Source organism: Benincasa hispida, chromosome 3, assembly GCF_027475165.1.
Source record: "Benincasa hispida cultivar pf3 chromosome 3, pf3_genome.v1.1, whole genome shotgun sequence".
Lineage (NCBI taxonomy): Eukaryota > Viridiplantae > Streptophyta > Magnoliopsida > Cucurbitales > Cucurbitaceae > Benincasa > Benincasa hispida.
Genome location: NC_143480.1, coordinates 5,543,348 through 5,555,502, shown reverse-complemented (window position 1 = coordinate 5,555,502; position 12,155 = coordinate 5,543,348). Strand labels below are relative to the sequence as shown.

At 33.0% G+C, this 12,155-nt stretch overlaps 1 pseudogene; it reads left to right on the top strand.

Annotated features, from left to right (window-relative positions):
- Positions 1–528: 528 nt before the first annotated feature.
- Positions 529–1,393, top strand: LOC150036979 (uncharacterized; annotated as a pseudogene).
- The last annotated feature ends 10,762 nt before the right edge of the window (positions 1,394–12,155 follow it).

Genomic DNA, 12,155 nt, shown 5'->3' with positions numbered 1-12,155 from the left:
TTAGCATGTTACTAATGTTGGTAATTAATGTTGCTAATGTTTAATTTCTAGCATGTTGGTAATCTAATGTGAATTATGAATTATGGATTGTTGATGTTATTATGGATTGAGTTTTTTTTTTCCTTTTAATTCTTAAGGTTATGGATTACTTAATTTAGAAAAAAAATATTGTACTTAACGCATTTAATATTAAAAAAGTTTAAAGAATCTACTAGACATAAAACTAAATTTTGTGTCTAATAGAAAATTTAACTTTAAAGTTTGTGTCCAATAGGTTTGTAAATTTTAGAAGATGTTGAATAGATGAAAGGCCTATATTAGACACAAAATTGAAAGCTTGGAGACGTACTAAATAAAACATTTGAAAGTTGTTAAGATAATTTAAGCGGTCTAAGGACCTATGTGTTTATTTTGCCTTAAGAAATGAAAATTATGGAACTCAATGCTTAATAATACTTTGTACTTTGTCCTCTAATCTAGGTTATTGTTTTGGATTATAAGTTGGTCAGAAAATATTTATTTTTAAGGATGAATAAAGAATGGATTAAACTAAGGAATAAGTTATCAGTGGAGTATAGAGGAGTATCACAGTTCTTAGATATGGCAAGGTTTCATGTAAATGATTCCGGACGAATAAGATGTCCATGCAAGAATTGTATGAATTCAATTTGGGAAAAGATAGATATCGTGGAACAACATCTATTAACATATGGAATACCTCTCTCATATTGTGAATGGGTATATCATGGAGAGCCAGTAAACTTATCTAGAAGTCATACAAGTCATTCAATAGAAGATGTTGAAATAGATAGTATAGAGAGTAATGCTGTCGAAGAAAATGAGATGTTGAATCTTATAAATGATTTACAAGTTCCAATTGAAAACGAAAATGCAAATGAAGGAAGGATTGAGAATGAAATGTCCTTTAATGGTCAAGAAAGAGATACCACGAACTTATTCGAGGATTTAATGACCGAAGCACGTAATGAATTATACCCTGGGTTTTCGCAATTTTCGTCCTTAAACTTTTTAGTGAAGTTGATGCATATCAAAGTTCTGAATGACTGGAGTAACAAATCGTTTGACATGTTGCTAGAATTGTTAAAAGCAGCGTTTCCAGCTGGCACCTCTATACCTACTTCCTTTTATGAAGCCAAGCGAAAATTGCGTGATTTAGGTCTAGGTTATGAGTCTATTCATGCGTGCAAATATGATTGTGTATTGTATTGGAAAGAGTTTGCAAATTTGCAACAATGCCCTATTTGTGGTGAGTCTCGGTACAAAGTTAATAATGGCAAGGGTAAAAAAATACCACATAAGGTATTGCGTCATTTTCCATTGATACCGAGATTAAAACAATTGTTTGCATCAAAAGAAGGCGCTTCTGACATGAAATGGCATAAAGATAAGCGAGTTGAAACGGATGATGTATTGCGACATCCAGCTGATGCTGAGAGGTGGAAATATTTTGATCATGAATTCCCTCATTTCGCTTTAGATCCTTGAAATGTTCGTTTGGGATTAGCTTCAGATGGCTTCAATCCGTTTGGAAATATGAGCACTTCTTATAGTATGTGACCTGTGGTGATAATTCTTTATAATTTGCCCCCTTGGAAATGCATGAAGGAAACAAACTTCTTCATGTCTTTGCTCATACCTGGTCCAAAATCTCTTGGAAAGGAAATTGATGTTTACTTGCAACCGTTGATTGAAGAGTTGAAAGAGTTGTGGATAATTGGTGTGCGAACTTATGATTCTGTTTGCTGGTGAGTTTTTTCAACTATATGCTACCTTATTATGGACGATTAATGACTTCCCTGCGTACGGTGACTTATCTGGGTGGAGTACAAAAGGTTATCAAGCATGTCCAATATGCAAAAAAGATAACTCGTCATTCAGAATAAGAGGGAAAATATCATTTATGGGACATCGACGTTATCTTCCGGAGAATCATAGTTGGCGTCGAAGTAGACAAAATGATGGAAAAGTTGAACGTAGACCTCCACCAGTCGTAATGAATGGAGAGGAGATATTACAACAAATAAATATGCTAAACTTTTCTATGCTTAGCAAACATCCATCAAAGCAAGACAAAAAAAGAAAGTGAATTCTAAACTGGACTAAAAAGGGTATTTTTTTTTTCAACTTCCATATTGGTCCAGACTATTGTTACGACATAAATTGGATGTAATGCATATTGAAAAAAACATATGCGACAATTTGGTGGACACATTGTTAAATATTGAAGGAAAGACAAAGGATACAACGAACGCTCAATTGGACTTATAAGATTTGAAGATAAGAAATGACCTACACTTAATACGGGTCGAGAACAGATTTGTAAAACCACATGCAACATACACATTAACAAATGATGAACGGATTTCGTTTTGTATGTATTTGAAATCAGTGAAATTCCCTGATGGATTCGTATCTAACATATCATGATGTGTCAATGACAAAGATGGAAAAATATCGGGGCTGAAAACACACGACTGTCATGTGTTGCTTCACAGACCACTCCTTATTGGTATTCGAGCATACCTACTAAAGAATGTATCCACTGCTATTGTTGAGTTGTGTACATTCTTTTGCGACTTATGTGCGAAGACAATATGTGTAAGTCGAGGATTAAGGAACTCGAAGACGTTCAGAGAAGAATGCAAGAGGATCGTGCGAGACAAATGGAAGAAATGAAAAAGATGATTGAAGACATGGTACGATCACAGAGAGGAGACCCATCAAATTAGGTATGATTACTACAGTTGTGTAATATGTTGCTATCCTGCAGTTATGATAGCAAAGTTTAGTTATGTCTTAAGTAGCTTTATGCAGTTATGGTAGCAAAGTTTAATTATGTCTTTAGTTATGTCATTTAAAGCTTCAACACTTTCATACAAATTAGATAAGCATCCCACCATGCCTTGATGTTTCAAAAGCCCAATCACAGTCCCTCAGTGTCGCTCTCTCTATGAATCTCACTCTCTTCATCAGTGTCGCTCTCTCCATCAATGTCACAGCACATGTATAACTTCATTTGATCAGTTGAAGATTCAAATATTAGGCTTCAAAAGGGTGTCTTTGCTATGATTTGGTTGTAAATATGTGTCATTTAAAGCTTCAACACTCTCATACAAATTAGATAAGCATCCCACCATGCCTTGATATTTCAAAAGCCCAATCACAGTCCCTCAGTGTCACTCTCTCCATGTATCTCGCTCTCTTCATGAATGTCACAACACATGTATAACTTCATTTGATCAGCTGAAGATTCAAATACTAGACTTCAAAAGGGTGTCTTTGCTTTAATTTGGTTGTAAATATGTATCATTTAAAGCTTCAACACTCTCATACAAATTAGATAAGCATCCTACCATGCCTTGATATTTCGAAAGCCCAATCACAGTCCCTCAGTGTCGCTCTCTCCATCAATGTCACAACACATGTATAACTTCATTTGATCAGCTGAAGATTCAAATATTAGGCTTCAAAAGGGTTTCTTTGCTCTAATTTGGTTGTAAATATGTGTCATTTAAAGCTTCAACACTCTCATACAAATTAGATAAGCATCCCACCATGCCTTGATATTTCGAAAGCCCAATCATAGTCCCTCAGTATCCCTCTCTCCATGTATCTCACTCTCTCCATATATCTCGCTCTCTCCATGAATCTTGTTCTATTATTCTATCCCATTATCCTATGCAGGCACTAATATTATTTTGAGATAAGCTAGCCCTTCTTATATACTTCTCATGCAAATTTAATTTTTACTAGATTCCAATCTAAAAGATCATATAGGACTTTCAAAAATTAAAAAATAGAGAAAATTGAATTGTTTATCCATATAACATTTCAATGTTTTTGTTTTTTTGTAGAATGTTGTTCGAAGATGAGCTGGGACAATTGTTGAAGATGCTGTGCTCGAGAAGTATTCTAGATGTTGTTCTCATTTTACTTCTTTTATGTATTTCTGAATATAATGGACAAGTGTTCTAGATGTTGTTCTCATTTTACTTCTTTTATGTATTTCTGGATATAATGGACAAATGTTCTAGAGCTAGGACAACGTTTGGATATTGTAATTTTTTACTTGTTATAAAATGGACTTCATTTTCTTTTATGTGAATCTTTATTTGGTATAATATGTTTCACAGGATTTCAGATCAAATTTTAAAAAATTACAAATGATATATTAAATTTTATCCATATAAGAAATTTAATTGTTTATCCATATAGGATCCCCCCACGCGGCGTTGGGAGTTAGGGGGAACTCCGGACACCGTTTTAAGGCGTCGGGAGTTAGGGGGAACTCCAGACGCGGTGTAGCCCGTCGGGAGTTCCAAGAACTCCCGACGCCGTATACTAAGCGTCGGGAGTTCCCCCAACTCCCGACGCCACATAGGCATCGGAGTTCCCACTAACGCCCGACCAAACTGCCGATGACCTTTTATGCGTCCGGAGATCCTCTCCCGACGAATTTTCCACACTCTCCCGACGATATATGGCACCGGGAGAAGCCAAAATTCCTATAGTGTTATTTTATTAGATTGACCCTATTATTGTGATTTTATTTAATTAAGGCCCCTAGATTCCTAATAAAGTATGAATTTAATAGATAGAAGTCCATTCCTAGTTAATTAGGGTTTATTGGGAACCTAATTGAAGTAGTATATAAAGAAACCTTAAGGCTATGGTCTCCAAGATACCAAAACTATAAGTATTAAGTCTTTCTTGAATCCAAAGAGAGATCCCACTAAGAGCATTCGAAATTTTGGTTAAGGAAGACAATAGTCATCCTAAAGTCATTGTCATCTTGAAGCTATTATCAATCTCAATGGAATCCAGTATGTTATTTATTATTGGCAATTTGACATGAATGATCCTAAGATTGATCTATTTATTATAGATTCTATTTTGTCTAACAAGGTGTATGAGAGCATAAATTTCATGTTAGATTGTTGAGTTTTTTTATTATTTACTATTGTAGTGATTCAATTTGGTTTTGGATAAAGAATTAAAGAAGGAAGTGTTTAAAAAATTTGAAGCCTTCATTGCGCACGAACACACAACACTAACCTCACACCACGAAAACCCTTGGTCAATGGGCGTTGCAATTGCCGGCGATGGGTTCATGGGTTTTCAATTACAGGAATTGTCGTCTGGTTTTCGTGGGTTTTCGTGTGCAGGTCTTGCCGGCCGTGCATTATGAATTTGAGTTGTAAATTTTGCTAGCCGTGGCTATTGATTAAAAGTCCATTGAAGATTTTTTTTTCTCTTTAATTCTTAATTGATAAACTTAGTAGTTTTAAAATCTAGGATTTTTAATTAATACTTCTGTAAGTTTAGGATCTAGTTTTTAAAATCGATAATTATGTGAATTTAAATCTCAATTTTAGTTGATAATTATGTGCATCTAACTTCTAGTTAGATTGGTCTAAGTTAAAATTAGATTAATCATATGCGAATTTAAGTTTAATTTTAATTAATCATTTGTGGATTTAAGTTAAAATTTGATTAAGCATGTTGTGGACTTTTCAAGTTTGATTGATCATTTGGTGAATTTATATTTAAATTTGATTAGTGATATTTGGTAATATTCACATGTTTATGTTGCTTTAATTATATTATGTGTATGCAATTATTTGGTGAATTTTGGTAAAGACTATATGGTGTTTTTCTTCTATTATTTTTGTGTCTTATATTTTGGATTGAATTGGTCAAAATAATATGTTTCCAAAGTAGTCTCTGTTATCTAAATTAATTTGAGTATGAAATATAAGATGTGCATATTCATGAACTTATGATGATATTTTGATTACTACGTTGAGAGTACTACTTACAATTGGTGTTTTTGCCCAAAGGCTGGACATCAATGTCGTATTAGGTATCTTGTTAAGGAGGCCTACCACATATGTGAAATTACTTCGTCATATTTTAATTGTGAGTATATGTTTTGTTGTATATTGCTTCTGTTGGTCTTACTCAAATATCTGAAAGTCTGACTTTAATCCCTAAGTTGAATGGAACAAACTTTAAGATTTAAAAGGAAAGCCTATGGGTGTATGGATTTGGACCTTGCATTAAGAATTGATAAACCTACTTCTACCGAGGAACAGCCAAATACGGCTAATATTGAGAAGTGGTAAAAATCAAATCACATGTGTCTGTTGATCGTTAGACACTCTATTCCAGAGTCTTTTCGGTGCTCTATCATGGAAAATGAAAATGTCAATAAGTTCCTTACTTAAATTGAGAAATATTTTGCTAAAAATGAAAAAAAAAAAAAAAAAGGGAAGCAAGTAGTCTTTTGACTTCTTTAACTTCTATGAGGTATAAGGACAATGGAAACATAAGGGAGTACATTATGGAAATGCTCAATCTCGCAGGTAAATTAAAGGCACTTGATATCGAGATAAATGAAAATTTACTCGTACATCTGGTACTTATCTCTCTTCTTGCACAATTCACTCAATTTAAGATAAGCTATAATACTTAGAAGGATAAATGGAGTATTAATGAGCTTATCTCACAATATGTGCAAAAAGAAGATAGGATTAAGAGAGAAAGGACATAAAATGCTCATTTAGCAACCAACTATCGTGATAAGAAGAAAATAAATTCTACGAATGCTACAGAAGGGACATCTCAGCAAAATAAGAGAAATAAACAAGTTACTGAAAAAACTTATTCTTTATGCAAAAAGGAAGGTCACTTCAAGAAAGATTATCCCAAGTACACCGGGTGGCGTGTAAAGAAAGGGTTGTCCATAGAGCGAGCCGCCAAGTGATGCTGAAAGATTCATCTATGTGGACAATGACAAAAAGTTCTCGTTGAAGCTCTTGGGAATTTTAGATTATGTTTAAAAACTTGTTGTTATTTGGATTTGAATGAGACTTTTGTTGTACCTCCATTTAAATGGAATTTCATTTCTATTTTCAGTTTGGATAAATTTGGTTTTTCTTGTTCTTTTGGAAATAATAAAGTTAGTCTTTTCTAAGATTCCAAGCTTTTTGGTACAAGTTCTTTACTTGATAATATATATATGCTTGAATCTTTTGCTTCATTTAATAAAATCCCGTTATCTAATTCATGTGGTACAAAGCGTAAATTAAATGAGAATTCCACTATGTTATGGCACAAGCATTTAGGTCACATCTCTAACCAAAGAATCCAGATATTTGTGTCAGATGGAATTCTTGATTCCCTTGATTTAAGTAACTTTGATATTTGTGTGGAATGTATTAAGGAAAAACCCTTGATTTAAGTAACTTTGATATTTGTGTGGAATGTATTAAGGAAAAACAGACAAACATAAGAAAATTAGGTGCCAACAAATGCTTAGACGTCTTATAATTAATACATACAAACATTTGTGGTCAATTCCCTACGGCTTCTTGGAATGATAACAATATTTTATTATGTTCATAGACAGATATGGGTACCTATATTTAATTTATGAGAAGTCTTAATCTTTGGATGTTTTCAAGTCTTTCAAAGTTGAAGTTAAACTTAAACTTGGAAAGAAAATTAAGGTTGTCAAATCTGATCGTGGTGGTGAATTCTATGGTAGATGTGATGGATCAAGTGAACAACATCTAGGGCCTTTTGCCAAATACCTAGAAGAATGTGGAATCTGTTGGGGTGTATGTCCTAAAGCCTCGTAATTTTACGTTAGTTGAATCAATGGTTGATTAATTTTATATTACTTGTGCAATAATTCATTAACCTAAGATCCAAGGTTATCTGATGTAACTTATACATATATGTGGAGACATACAAGTGGATCATGTTTAAGTGATAACCTAAATGGTCTGTAGTATATGGATAAAGTTGGGTGTCTTATCCTGGTAATACTATTGATACGACCCGCTTTGTAGTTATTACAATTATTGTACAGTACTATAAATGATCAGATCCTGATTATTCTTGTAAAGATATGTGAGCGGGGTATCTTATAAAAAAGAGTTTGTATAAAAACCAGACCACGAAATATTAAGTCTCTTTTTATAACGTCATTGCTAAAACAGACTTACATTTCACTAGGATGATCATAGGTGACTTGACCTTAATCTAGAGTGAGATGTGAACTCCTGATACGAGGGCGATTCTTTGATTTGTATGGGTGAGAATGGCCAGATTTGCCGACTCGATAAGCCTACCATTTTGGAGATGCGTCTGATTGGAGAGCTAGGAACACTACACAAGAAGGAATTCACTCATTTCTTATAGTTAGGGTAAAAAGATAAATTGCTCCCTTAAGGGCTAATTTCGGGACTTGAACAATGAAGCATCTCAGCCTCTCCTGGCTCGAGAGGGGTCGGTCATAGTTGGACTATGACTAATTGTTCGTTAGAGGGATTGATGGTGCTTAAGGAATTAGATATAACTACAGGTAAAATGGTAATTTGACCCAATTGTACTTACGAGTAATTTGTGAAGGGTCAACGCACTGTTGATTGGTTATATCTAATAGATACATAAATATATCTATAGTGTAAAGAGTTCAACCGTCGGTCGATAGTAGAGTGGCCGGTAATTAATGAATGTTGATTAATTTGATTAAAAGAGTTTAATAAATTAATTTCATATCATTATAGCTTCAATATATAGGTCCATAAGGTCCCCTCGTAATGAGGATTGATGGGAATCAAATTGATTTTGGTGTGATTTGAATTATTCAAATTAATTAAAGAGAATTAATTGTATAAGATATAGTTAAATAATATATATTGATACATTTTGATGAGAGAAATAAATATTTGAATATGATTCAAATATTAATTATATGAATATGATTCATATAAAAACTATATGTTAAGATTTAGTGTGGATATGATTCATATTAAATTTATATAGTTGTATGAGATAAATAAATGTTTGAATATGATTCAAGTATTAATTATATGAATATGATTCATATAAAAATTATATGTTAAGATTTAGCGTGGATATGATTCATATTAAATTTTTATAGTTGTATGAGATAAATAAATGTTTGAATATGATTCAAGTATTAATTATACGAATATGATCATATAAAAACTATATGTTAAAATCTAATATGAATATGATTCTTATTAAATTTATGAGAGAAATAAATATTTGAATATGATTCAAATATTAATTATGTGAATATGATTCATATAGAAACTATATGTTAAATTTATGAGAGAGATTGTTGTTTGAATGTGATTCAAATATTAATTATATGAATGTGATTTATATAAAAACAATAGGTTATATTATATGTGATATAATATAACTATAAGTTATACAATATATGATATAACATATAGTTTAATATTTGTATATATTAAGTTAGCTAATATATATATATATATATATTATTTTATTATAATTCAAATTTTTTAATTTGAATTTCTTAAAACTAAAGAGGAGGGAGTTGTAACTCCCTCACCCATTATTTTCTCAAACTCCTAACAAAACTAAAAGAAAGAGAGGGGATGTGAGTTGTATCTTCTCTTTTCCTTTCATTCTCTCTGTGAAAAATAGGATTCTATAGAAAATGGTTTTCTTAGACTCTTGAGCTCGCTTCTCCTCCCTTACCAAAGTTGAGTGCAAGCCTACAACTTTGCATGGGTCCTGTCCTTGAGAATAACGAGGAAGACCCCTTGGTGGTGTCCGTTCTTGTGTTCGTGGACATTGAGTTTATGAGATCAAGAGAAGATGATGCATTATGGAAATGAACATGAAGAATAGATCTTCAATAGGTATGTGATATCCTAACCCTTTATTCTTCTTCTTGTACAATAAAAATATGTTTAATTAGTTTTGTTTATCCTGTGTTTTCGTCATCTAATTATTGTTTTGTAAAATTAAAATTAGGACATGATTTCTTCCACTGCAGGAAATTTCAATCCCTTCAGAATCGTCCTGCAATACACTATCCCAAGCAAATCCAACATGAATGGTGTGGCAGAAAGACGAAATAGAACACTTAAAGGATATGGTAAAAAGTATGATTAGTCATTCTTCTTTACCAGAATCCTTATGGGGTGAGACACTAAAGACTGCAACATATATCATTAATATGGTACCTAGTAAAGTAGTAACTAAAACCCCTTATAAGCTGTGGACAGGAAAGAAGCCTAGTATTAAGCATCTTTACATCTAGGGTTGTCTAGCTAAGACTAGGCTAAGCCTTACGGGCCTAACGAAAGAAAATTGGACTCAAGAACTATTGGCTGCTATTTTATGGAGAGGAAGATAACATAAGAAAAGTTGTCTTTGAAAGGAATTAGTTTCTTTTCCTAATGTGGTTATAAATGATGCTCAGGCTCCAATTCCTGACTTCACTATTGAACTAAGTATAGAACAAGACAATATTGAAGTCCCCATTATTGAACCTGAAGTTCAAACTCAACGACTTCAAGAAGTATCACTAAGGAGATCCACTAAAGAAAGAAGAAGTGTAATTTCAGATGATTATATTGTATTTCTTCGAGAACATCAGGATGACGTGGGATAATAGAATATGATCCAATCAACTTCCAAGAAGCTCTACAAAGTTCTAATTCTCAAAAGTAGAGAAATGCTATGGAAGAGGAAATAAAATCCATGAAAGACAATGACATTTGGGAACTTATCTAATTTTCATCAGGAGTGAAACCCATAGGTTGTAAATGGATATTTAAAACCAAAAGGGATTCACATGGAAATATCAAAAAATATAAGGCTCGTCTTATTGTAAGGGTTTTACTCAAAAGGAAAACATTGATTACAAAGAGATTTTCTCTCTAGTTTCGTCGAAAGATTCTTTCAGGGTAATTATGACACTGGTAGCTCACTTTGATTTAAAGCTACATCAAATGGATGTAAAAACTGTGTTTCTCAATGGGGAATATTAATGAGACGATTTATATGGTGCAACCAAAAAATTTTGTGTTTAGTAATTCAAAGTCTGGTGTGCAAATTAAAGAAATCCATCTATGGTCTCAAGCAAGCCTCTCGTCAATGGTATCACAAATTCCATGAAGTGATAACCTCCTTTGGTTTTGAGGTGCATATGGTGGAAGATCGTGTATACCACAAGTCCGATAAGAGTAAATCAATTTTTCTAGTGTTATCTGTCGATGACATACTCATAGCAAGTAATGATGTAAGTTTATTGCATGACACTAAGAGATTTCTCAAAAGGAATTTTGAGATGAAGGATCTTGATGATGTTTGTTTTTTTTTAGGAATTGAAATACTACTAGATTGTTCTTAAGATGTTTTGAGATTGTCACAAAAGAACTACATCGAAAAGATTTTGAGTAGATCTAGCATAAAAGATTGTGCACCAGGAGATACCTTGGTCGCTAAATGTGATAAATTTCATTAGGTCAATGCCCCAATACCATACTCAAGACTAAGAAGATGTAGAAGGTTCCCCATACATCAGTTTTGGAAGACTAGTGTACACTCAAGTATGTACGTGTCTGGGTATTGTGTTCATAGTTGGAATGTTAGGCAGATATTTGAGCAACCCAGGGATGGATCGTTGGAAAGCAGCCAAACGGATTATGAGGTATTTACAGAGAACAAAAGATTATATGCTCATTTATCAAATATCAGAATTCATGGAGACCATTGGGTATTCTGATTCTATTATGCTGGATGCCAAGACACTTTGCAATCCACTTCAGGCTATATCTTCATGTTGGCAAGAGGAGCGGTATCCTACAAAAGTGTAAACAAATATTTATGGCTTCTTCTACCATAGTTGTGGAGTTTATAGCATGTTATGATGCATCTAATCATAGAATATGGTTGCGGAATTTTGTCAATGGGCTGCAGATAGTGGTTGACATAGAAAGACCACTAAAATTATTTTGTGACAATAAGTTAGCAGTAATGTATTCCAACAACAACAAAAGCAATAGAAGTCAAAGCATGTAGACGTGAAATTTCTATTTGTTAAAGAAAGAGTTCATAATGGACAAATTTCGATAGAACACGTAGGAACAAACTCTATGGTGGCAGATCCATTGACTAAAAGTTTACCATTAAAGTTTTTCTTGAGCATATTTTTCACATGAGTGTTAGTCACTTTTATGATTCCATGGTTTAGTGGGAGTTTGTTATTGAAAATTTTCTTTGACCTTATTTTGTTTATTTTCTATATAGAATAAAGTCGATGGTTTATGTTTTAT